This window comes from Nicotiana tomentosiformis, chromosome 3, assembly GCF_000390325.3.
Source record: "Nicotiana tomentosiformis chromosome 3, ASM39032v3, whole genome shotgun sequence".
Lineage (NCBI taxonomy): Eukaryota > Viridiplantae > Streptophyta > Magnoliopsida > Solanales > Solanaceae > Nicotiana > Nicotiana tomentosiformis.
The window spans coordinates 35357170-35366573 of record NC_090814.1 but is presented as its reverse complement, the minus strand read 5'-3'; positions in this window follow the sequence as shown (position 1 = coordinate 35366573).

Genomic DNA, 9404 nt, shown 5'->3' with positions numbered 1-9404 from the left:
TAAAATGGTCGTTCGATTTTTTATGGGTAATTTGGTATTTTAAATTTCACTTTGTAGGTTCCCACTTATAATATAGTATGATGATGATAACAACAACAAATAATAACATACCCAGTATAATTCTACGAGTGGAGTCTGGGGAGGATAATGAGTACGCAGACCTTATCCCTATCCGGAGAGGTAGGGAAGCTGTTTCCGATAGACTCTCGGCTCAAGAAAGGATGGAAAGGAAGAATAGGGGAGAAGAAGAGGAGAAAAGATGGGGGAGAAAGGCGATAAGCAAATAGGAGAAAAAGTAGCATAAAATAGTAGCCATCAGGGAGCAACAATATCCAGTAAAAGGGGAGAAAAAGTAGTATAAAATAGTAACAGTTAGAGAGCAACAATCCCACTAGTAATTTATAAAAACAAAGGACGTGGTTGCAAAGTACCAGATACGATAACAAACTAGAAGAAAGTAACTTTCAACCCACAACAAGAATATTACTAGTACTACTGGTGAACCTATGAAAAACTCGCAACTACCTGTCAACCCACCACCTTAATCCTCGACCTCCATACCTTCCTATCGCTAGTCAAGATAAGTGTTTTATATGATGATAAGTGTTTGATTATATGTCAAGACTTAATGGGCGTTTGGACATAAGAATTGCAAAAATCCAAAATAGGGGAAAAAAATTTTCAAGTGAAAATGGTATTTGAAATTTAGAGTTATGTTCGTACATGAATATAATTTTGGGTTGTTTTTGAAGTTTTGTGAGTGAATTTTGAAAAATAACTTTTTAAAATTTTTCAAAATTTTAAAAATTTTCAAAATGCATCTTCAAGTGAAAATTAAAAATTTTATGAACAAACGCTGATTCCGGAAAAAAGTAAAATTTTTTTGAAAAAAAGAAAAAAAATTCTTATGTCCAAACGGACTCTTAAAAAGTTATTTGGTGATCTAGATGGTTAGCGTCAGTAAAGGATCGTTTGTTTTTAATGATTAAAATATTTAAATTTGAATATATATTTAAATGTTAATATGTTGTATTTTGATATAAATATTGAATAATTACGACAACTTATTTTCTTCAATATCTAAATGTTTAAAATTCAACTTTATTAAAAAGACGAATAAATAATTTAAATGTTCTGTCAAATTGTTATGTTTTAAGGTGGTGGTGGCTAGTAGTGGATGGTGGTGATAGTTGTGTTGTACGAGTAGTGATGATTGTTGCACAATAGTGGTGATTGGTGGTAGTGGCTGGCGGCAGATAGGGATGGGCGTTCGGTATTTCAGTAGGTATTTAAGAACCACTGTTTGGTACTTCGGTATTCGGTAAATCAATTATACATACCAAACATCGTACCAAAGTAATTCGGTACAGTTTGGTATTTCTTGTTTGATTCGGTACGGATTTGGTAGCCAACCAAATTAACAGTTTTCAACTTTTTATTTTTTTTTTGCAAGTAGCCTAAAGTGGATACATTTCATACGAAGCGTAGCAAAAACAATATAGCAAATTACATTTCGAAACAATTTTTGCTATATTGACTTCTGAAAAAACATTGCAACATAGCTTATATCAGACTAACAATGGACAAAACAAAAATGGAAGCTCCATGTTATCTATTTGCCCAAAAAAATTATGATAATACTAGAAAGGGCACACTTGTTAACGAGCGTTATCTCGTCACCCAAACATCAATGAACCATTCCTCCTAACTGGAGGTAAGGAATATGCATAACTATATAAGGTAGTAAATTATTTCATCGTGCTAAAAACTTGCAATAAGATGGACAAACAAAATAGTTATTCATTATCTTCCACGACCACAACTTGCTATGGACTTACATTTTCATCCAGCAATAAAAAAAATATTGTGATATCAACCTACTGCAATTGGGATTAAGCATAAATAACCGAAAAATTTATACTGAAGTAATACCGAAATACCGAAGAAATCGATACCCAAATACCGAATTAATTCGGTCCTGTTCGAAATTCGATTTTTTCGGATTTTTTTACCATCCTAGCGGTGAAGGCGGATCTAGGATTAATGGGTGCACCACCAACGACGAGATTAAGACACGTCCTGACTGCAGGATGTATAAAATATAATTCCAACAATTGCAAAGCTAATTTGAGAGTTGATGAGATAGGGAGTTAGATAAGAGATATTGGAGGATGAAAATACTTTTTAACAAATTCAGTGATTAACTATATAACAAATGTGGGAAAAAACAATTTTCTATCTAATAGTTATATATAGCATAACAAACAATAGATTTACAACATGCAAAAGACATCAATGACAAATTACAATAGATAAAAGTTGTGCTTACACTATGCTAGATCATATATAATCAAAATCTTTGATAAAAAGGAATAGCAAATTTGAAAAAATGAAAAAGAAAATAGAAAATAAAGAAATAAGAGGGAATAACATACATAACTTGGAAAATGACAACAAAAAAAAAGAGAGAAGAATAACAGGTGTGGAAAAAGTAAAAAAACGAAAGAAAGAAAAGAACAAGAATGAATATCAAATTTGACAAGAAAGAAAGGAAAGAGTAAAAACAAAATGAACATTGGTTTGTGAACACATATAATGGCCATTGCTGAATGTAACAATCACTTTATTCTTTAGCCAAAGTACACCAAACTCTTTTTATTTTGATGGGTTCCCAAGTAGACATTAAGTCAATGTTTTAGCATATTAACACTATATTTCATAGTTTGGGGCAAGAGAGCATGGGGTCCTGTGAACCATACTTATAAGTATGAATCCGCCCCTAGCTGGCGGTAGTGGTTGATAATAGAGGTTGTTATGATGATGGAGGTGGTTGCTGTGGAAGTGGATGGGGAGCGTGGTGGTTGGTTATAATGATCGGTAGTGATGATGTTGCTTGACAATGTTCTTGTTTGTTGTTGGTGGTTGGCAATAGTAATAGTTGAGATGGTAGAATTGACAGTGGTGACGATAGTTGGCAGTTATGATGGTGGTTAGGGGTGATGGCAGTTGGTAACAATAATTGATAGTGATTTGTGATGGTGGAGGTAGTTGGTAGCGATGATTGGCAGTGATGGTTGACGGCAGAGATAATGGTGGCTGATAGTTGTAGTTGTGTGGTGGTGGCTAATGGTGGTTATGGATACAATGGTGGTTAAAGGTTCATCTTTGGAAAATATTTGGATAGCCTTTCAATAATTGTAAGACTTTGTTCAATATTTGTATGATTCAGATCTCTTCGTTGAAAAAGTAAATCTATTCAAATTAATTAAGTGATCAAACAAAGAACACTTAATGTTAAAACTCGTAAATTTCGCTACCCAGAGATAATGTTTCACAATTAAAAGCATACTGAAGTTTAAAAATGAACCAATTGTAGGCAATAAATTTTGTTACAATCTCTATAAATTCTCCTTTTTCAATATAAATTCAAGGGCCTTTGAGTTTGATCTTTAATTTGAATTTGATTTATCCGTCGCGAACGCTTTGATTGTTGCCACGAACGATGATCTTGAATTCAACTGGCACGAACTTTAATTTGAATTCGTACTTTTTGAACCTTGATTTGTTCTTCAATCTTCAATCTTGAGCTTGAACTTGATTGCTTGAGGCTTGAAACTTGTGGAGGAATTTGTAACGTTTGATCCACGGGCTCTTTCTTGCATTTTGTTATAACTTCTGATAAATTTTCTGAGTTTATGAAGACCCCTTTTTATAGTTGTGGAAGAGAAGAGTTGTGATGAGAACAAACTCTTTCCGACCAATCAGATTGCAGAGTGACAAAGCCGCATTTGATTGACCAGAACATGCCACTTGACATGTGGCGCGATTTCATTGGCATTTTAATTTGACTTGGCATGTCTTGTCATTTTGGGACGTGGAATAATCATATTGGCTCTTCCGTCTGATTTGGCGTGCCACGTTATTTGACACGTGATACCAAACTAAACTTCTAGAAAGAAAATATATTGAGCCTAATGAAGTGGGCTTATTACTTGTAGCCCAATTAATATTTATTGGAGTGGACTTAGCATCAATTACTAGATACATGCGCATGTAAGTCAATATCTATGAAATACGTGGACTAATATAAGCAAGTAGGTCAAGATTTGGAACTTTACCTAATATTAGCACCATATACTAAACATCTTAATTCCTGTTCACATGGCATATTTACACGGAAATCCACGTGGAAGACATCATCATATCCATATATCCCTACATGACTAGAAAACCGTGAGCTCTTAAACTTGAACTTTGTGGAATTTTTGATTCCTACTTGAATTTGAAGAAGCTAAGTAATATTAGAATTAGAGTCAGCCAAGTAGATCTCGTGCAATTATACCGCTGCCTTAGCAATTCAAATTCTCTTCGGTATCTGATTTCGGCGATCCCACGTCGAAAAATAGATTCTTGACAGCCGCTATTCTTAGCTATATATAGCGCCAATGTTCTTCAATCGTAAGCATCAAGACATATCGCCCTCAAGCCTAATTGAGTTTGTATTCAACAGGTAACTCGCTCTTCTGTGTTTTCTCGTTGTCTTCTTTTTTCTTTTTTTTTTGGTTGTTGTAGGTTAAGAAGAGAAGAGTCGTCGAGTGCCAAGTTGACGGACAACTCCATGACGTCCCATAGAAGGATAAATTCATCACGATATATAGATGATCAAATCTACAATAACATATAGGAGGATAAATCCCTCGCAACATATAAACGGACAAATTCACATTGCCATATGGACGGATAAATCCATATCATCATATAGACGGACAAATCCCTATCACCATATAGACAGACAAATCTATATCACTATATAGACACGGACAAATCTCTATCACCATATAGACACGGACAAATCCATATCAACATATAGACGACAAATCTATATTTTCTTAATCACATCTAGAAATTAGCCTAAAACACAAAGGACTAGAATTTTCTCCTCCTTTTGTCAATTGTCGTTGACTTAATATTTTTCGCATATGCAGTTTTGAAGAGATGGTTCACTTCAGAGACTACACATCTCCATCCTCCAAGCGCAAGTATCTCGTAATTGTGGCCACCTCTGCAGAATTTCCTCCATATGGTAGATTGGACTTCGGAGCACAACCAAAAGCCAACTAAAATGTGGTCTCTTCAGACTCCTTACCAATAAAAACTCAATATCGGGAGTACCATTCCTTGCCTAGGACGACGTATGATTCAAAGGGAGATACATTGGGGAGATACTTTGAGAATTGACGGTGAATATCATTATATCCCGGGATATTGGGAATGGGCTGAAAACATACTTGGCAGAAGTCAACGAAATTTGGAGACAACAAGAATTTATGATATCGTCTATGCTTCTTTATTTATATATGATCGAAATTCAAACATCTTGTTTCTTGAAACTTGGTGTCCCACAACAAATACCTTACCGGAGAACTATGAATATCTCTTTGGGATTTATATACTACTGGCATTTTACCTATTGGAGGTTCTCCCTACGAAGAAGTTGTGCCCGAAGCTATCGAACTCACAGGTGTTGATGAGAAGAATTAAAGATTTACTCCTCGAGCTTGTGGATACCTGTTTACTGCCTTTAACCATCTTCAAGAAGGGGAGAGTCATGATCCAAAGGTCTCATTTAGCAAGTGGATTAAATTTTGGTGCATGAGAGACTTGAGATATAAACTTGCTCCAGCAAGGAGGGAGAAAAAGCCTACCCGTTTGAAGTCAACGCACAATTCCACTGGAGCTATACTAGAAGTAGTTGCATGGTCTAGCACGAATGAGACGATGTTTGATAATCTTGGGTTTCGACATGAAAAGAGAGAAGCACGTATCTGGCGGTATTCTTATTTTGTTATTTGTGTGCATTTGTATTTCCCTCTGAAGATGGTGATTTTATTCGACTCGATACCTTTAAAACGACGAGCATGATGTCATATGGATGAAAATTCGGCCTTGAAATCCCAGTTCTGGCGAGCATCTACTATGGTTTGAACAAGATCTCCAAGTCCTCGCAGCTCGAGCATATCAAAATCTCTTTTTCCATTCATTATGTATATGGTTGGCTTGCTCACTACTTCAGGACACACTACGGGCTTCCAAAAGGACCATAAGTTCCATTTATGGTGGCGTATTCTGGGGAAGGCGTGCATGGTATTTGGATTATACAAATGCAAGAAAACACACCCATCAAGCGGATAATGTATCTTGGACTTCTACCATGTCGGAGGGGTCCGAACCGTACTATTTTTAGGATAATGATAAAGCATCGGAACCGAAAGTCAATTATTTTATGAGTATCCATTTTAATTATATCCCTTTGAGGCGTGGGAACTCTTTCGTTCTTGAACCATATAGTCCACATCGATTCAGCCGTCAATTTGGATTAAATCAAACTAGTCCTGGTATTTTGAAAAATGACCTTCGTAGCGCCTCATTAGAAGAAGGACTCAGATTTTGGCAAATTTGTGTGTCACATAATTCCACCAATGCGAGGGAGACCTTTCCCCTGGCTATATCTATGGCAAAAAAGCTATTTTCGTCAAAGTACAGATCCTAGCGGACAAGAGTGCATGAGAGCTTTCTTGAAGATCATTTAGAATCTTTGGTGACTTTTGTTAGGCCAGTCACTAATGCGCCTTTAGAGATCACGCCTCAAGAGCATAACAAGGAGGACAAACCTCCTACTTTAAAATCCAAAGTGGTTGCACCACGCGACATCAAGGAACCTCGATATAAAAAAGTTCAATAAAAGAAGGGACCTTCTAAGGATCATCAAGTCAATGAGAGTTCCTTTCCATTAGGCATCGGTGTCCCTACCTCTAACAAATGTACTTCCCAAAATAAGAGTGATAGTAGCCATGGCAATCAAAACTTCAAGCGGGTGAAGCCATATTCAAATAAACAAGCAGACACTGATTTGGGTGTAGTCGAGATCACTGACAGTATTGGCAGTGCTTCAAAGACTTTGAAGGCCATTCAAGAGATAATGCTTATAACTTTCATATTGTCTTATAATATACAGGTAACTTCACTTGCCGTCTATCTTTTTTTTATTCAACCAAACGGTGATCATATTTCGATAGCGTCACCCCAAAGCAAGCCACGAGGTAGTACTGAATCTGTGGCGGATCCGGGCTCGAGGAAATCACTTCCAATATCTAAGTCGGACCTAGAGATGACTTCCATTCCTAATATTGGAGAAAAATCGGGGCCTAATTTTCACCAACGATTAGCACCAACGATGTCTATCTTTGACGGGAGAAAGGTTGTCTTGACTCTTCGCAAGGATTTCATCTTGAATGCCTAGGCTAAAATTCATGCCAAACTTTCGACCTTACTGTAGACAATGCTTCTTCTCTTCAATTCGAGATCCAAGTGATTCTCGAGGAGATGGATGGAAAGGGCGTGGATATTTCTCCTCTAAAAGACCTGTTGACGTCTTTCTTTAAGCTTGCACTTCATATGATCAGGAACGATCAACTCTATTTGATAAGGTTGTGGACATTGAAATATCATAGCCATTTTTTAAAACCAAGGAACATCTTGATCTTGTCTTGATTGAAAAAGGGGATAAGGTCGAGAAACTATCTGTTACCAGTCAATCTCTCAAAGAGGCCAAGGAGAAGGTAAAACTGTTAAGAGCTCTCCGAGATGCTGCCAAGAAAGAGGTTGAAGAGATTAAATCTAGAGACTCATCTGCTAAAGAGGAGTACTGTAGATGTTCTCATGTTTCCTTGGCGACTGCTGATGACTTGGCCGACATGGAAACGAAGAAATAACACTTAGAAGCCACCCTTAAGGACTTGGTCAATTACAAATTTTGTTTAGATTAGCCTATATAGAGTATTTTATTTGCCTTTTATTTTTTTCTTGGCTTCGGTCAACTAGCAACTATTCTTGGAAATGAAAACTCTATCTGTTTTACTTTATATTGCGTGTTTTCATTGATGTTTACTTTATATTGCGTGTTTTCATTGATGTTTTCCTTTTTCTGGATCAATATCAATAGTTGCTTGCTTAGCACGATGCATTGACGTCTATGTAATAGAATTTGGCTTTCTTTTAAACATCGTTGCCGTTCATGTCTTGAATTCTCTGTATTTGAAGATACATCCTCCTTTTTCTTTGAACATAATATTGTTCATCACCTTTATAGCTTTGCGGTAGGAAGTACATATCTCAATGTGAGAACGTCAAAAATATGAGCCATCTAATTTCGTAGAAATTAAACTTTAAAATCTAACATGTATCCAATATTCGCAATCAAGCACCTTTAAAATCGTCCTAGACAATATTTTGAAACTAACTTTATATTGCACCACGTTGTCAATTTCAAATTTGTGCAGTCTCATCAAAAAATTCGTATCTTGGTGTAGAAACATCGAAATTATGAACCGTTTGATTTTCTGAAAACTAGACTTCAAAATATAAGACATATACAAAATTTGGAATCAAACACATTCAGAATCATATCAGATATTATTTTTAAAATAAATTTTAAATTCCAACATGTTGATAGTTTTAGATTTGCACAGCTTCACCAAAATATTTTTTTATCTTGGAGTAGAAATGTCAAAATCATGAACCGCTTAATTTTTCGGAAACTAGACTTCAAGATCTAAGACATCCAAAATTTGGAATCAAACACCTTTAGAGATGTCCCAGATAATATTTTGAAATTAACTTTAGATCCCAACACGTTGATAGGGTCAGATTTGCCCAGTTTCACCAAAATATTTGTATCTTAGTGTAGGAACATCGAAATCATGAGCCGTTTGAATTTTGTGAAACAAAACTTCAAATCTAAATCATATCCAAATTGAAAGATTTAATACCTTAAGGATAGTTTCAGATAATATTTTAAAGTCAACGTAAAATTCTGACATGCTGACGATTTCAAACTTGCGCGACTTCACCAAAACTTTTATATCTTGATGTAGGAATGTCGAAATCACGAAACGTTTAATTTTTTGAAAACAAGACTTCAAAATCTAAAATATTTCCAAAATATAAAATTTAATACCTTAAGGATAGTTTCGGATAGCATTTCGAAATCAACATCAAATTTTAATATACCGACAGTTCCGAATTGGCGCGACTTCAAAAATACTTTTATGTTTGGTATGGAAGCCTCGGGATCACAAGACATTTTTCTTGCTATCAATAAAAATTCAAGTGCTTAATTCTCATAAATATCTTGGGTTTAAGTCTCACTAAATTTGAAACGTTGTGTCAAGCAATCTTTCTTCTTATACTTGTGTTCCCTTTTGATGCCTCTCTTCTCTTCCCTTTTTTTAGGGCAGTGAGCGAATATGAAGACCAACAAACTTGAAAGTTATGCGAACATGAAGACATAGCGAATCCCCAGACTTTCATTCAAATAATTTGTAGCCTCCTAAAAGAATATAATC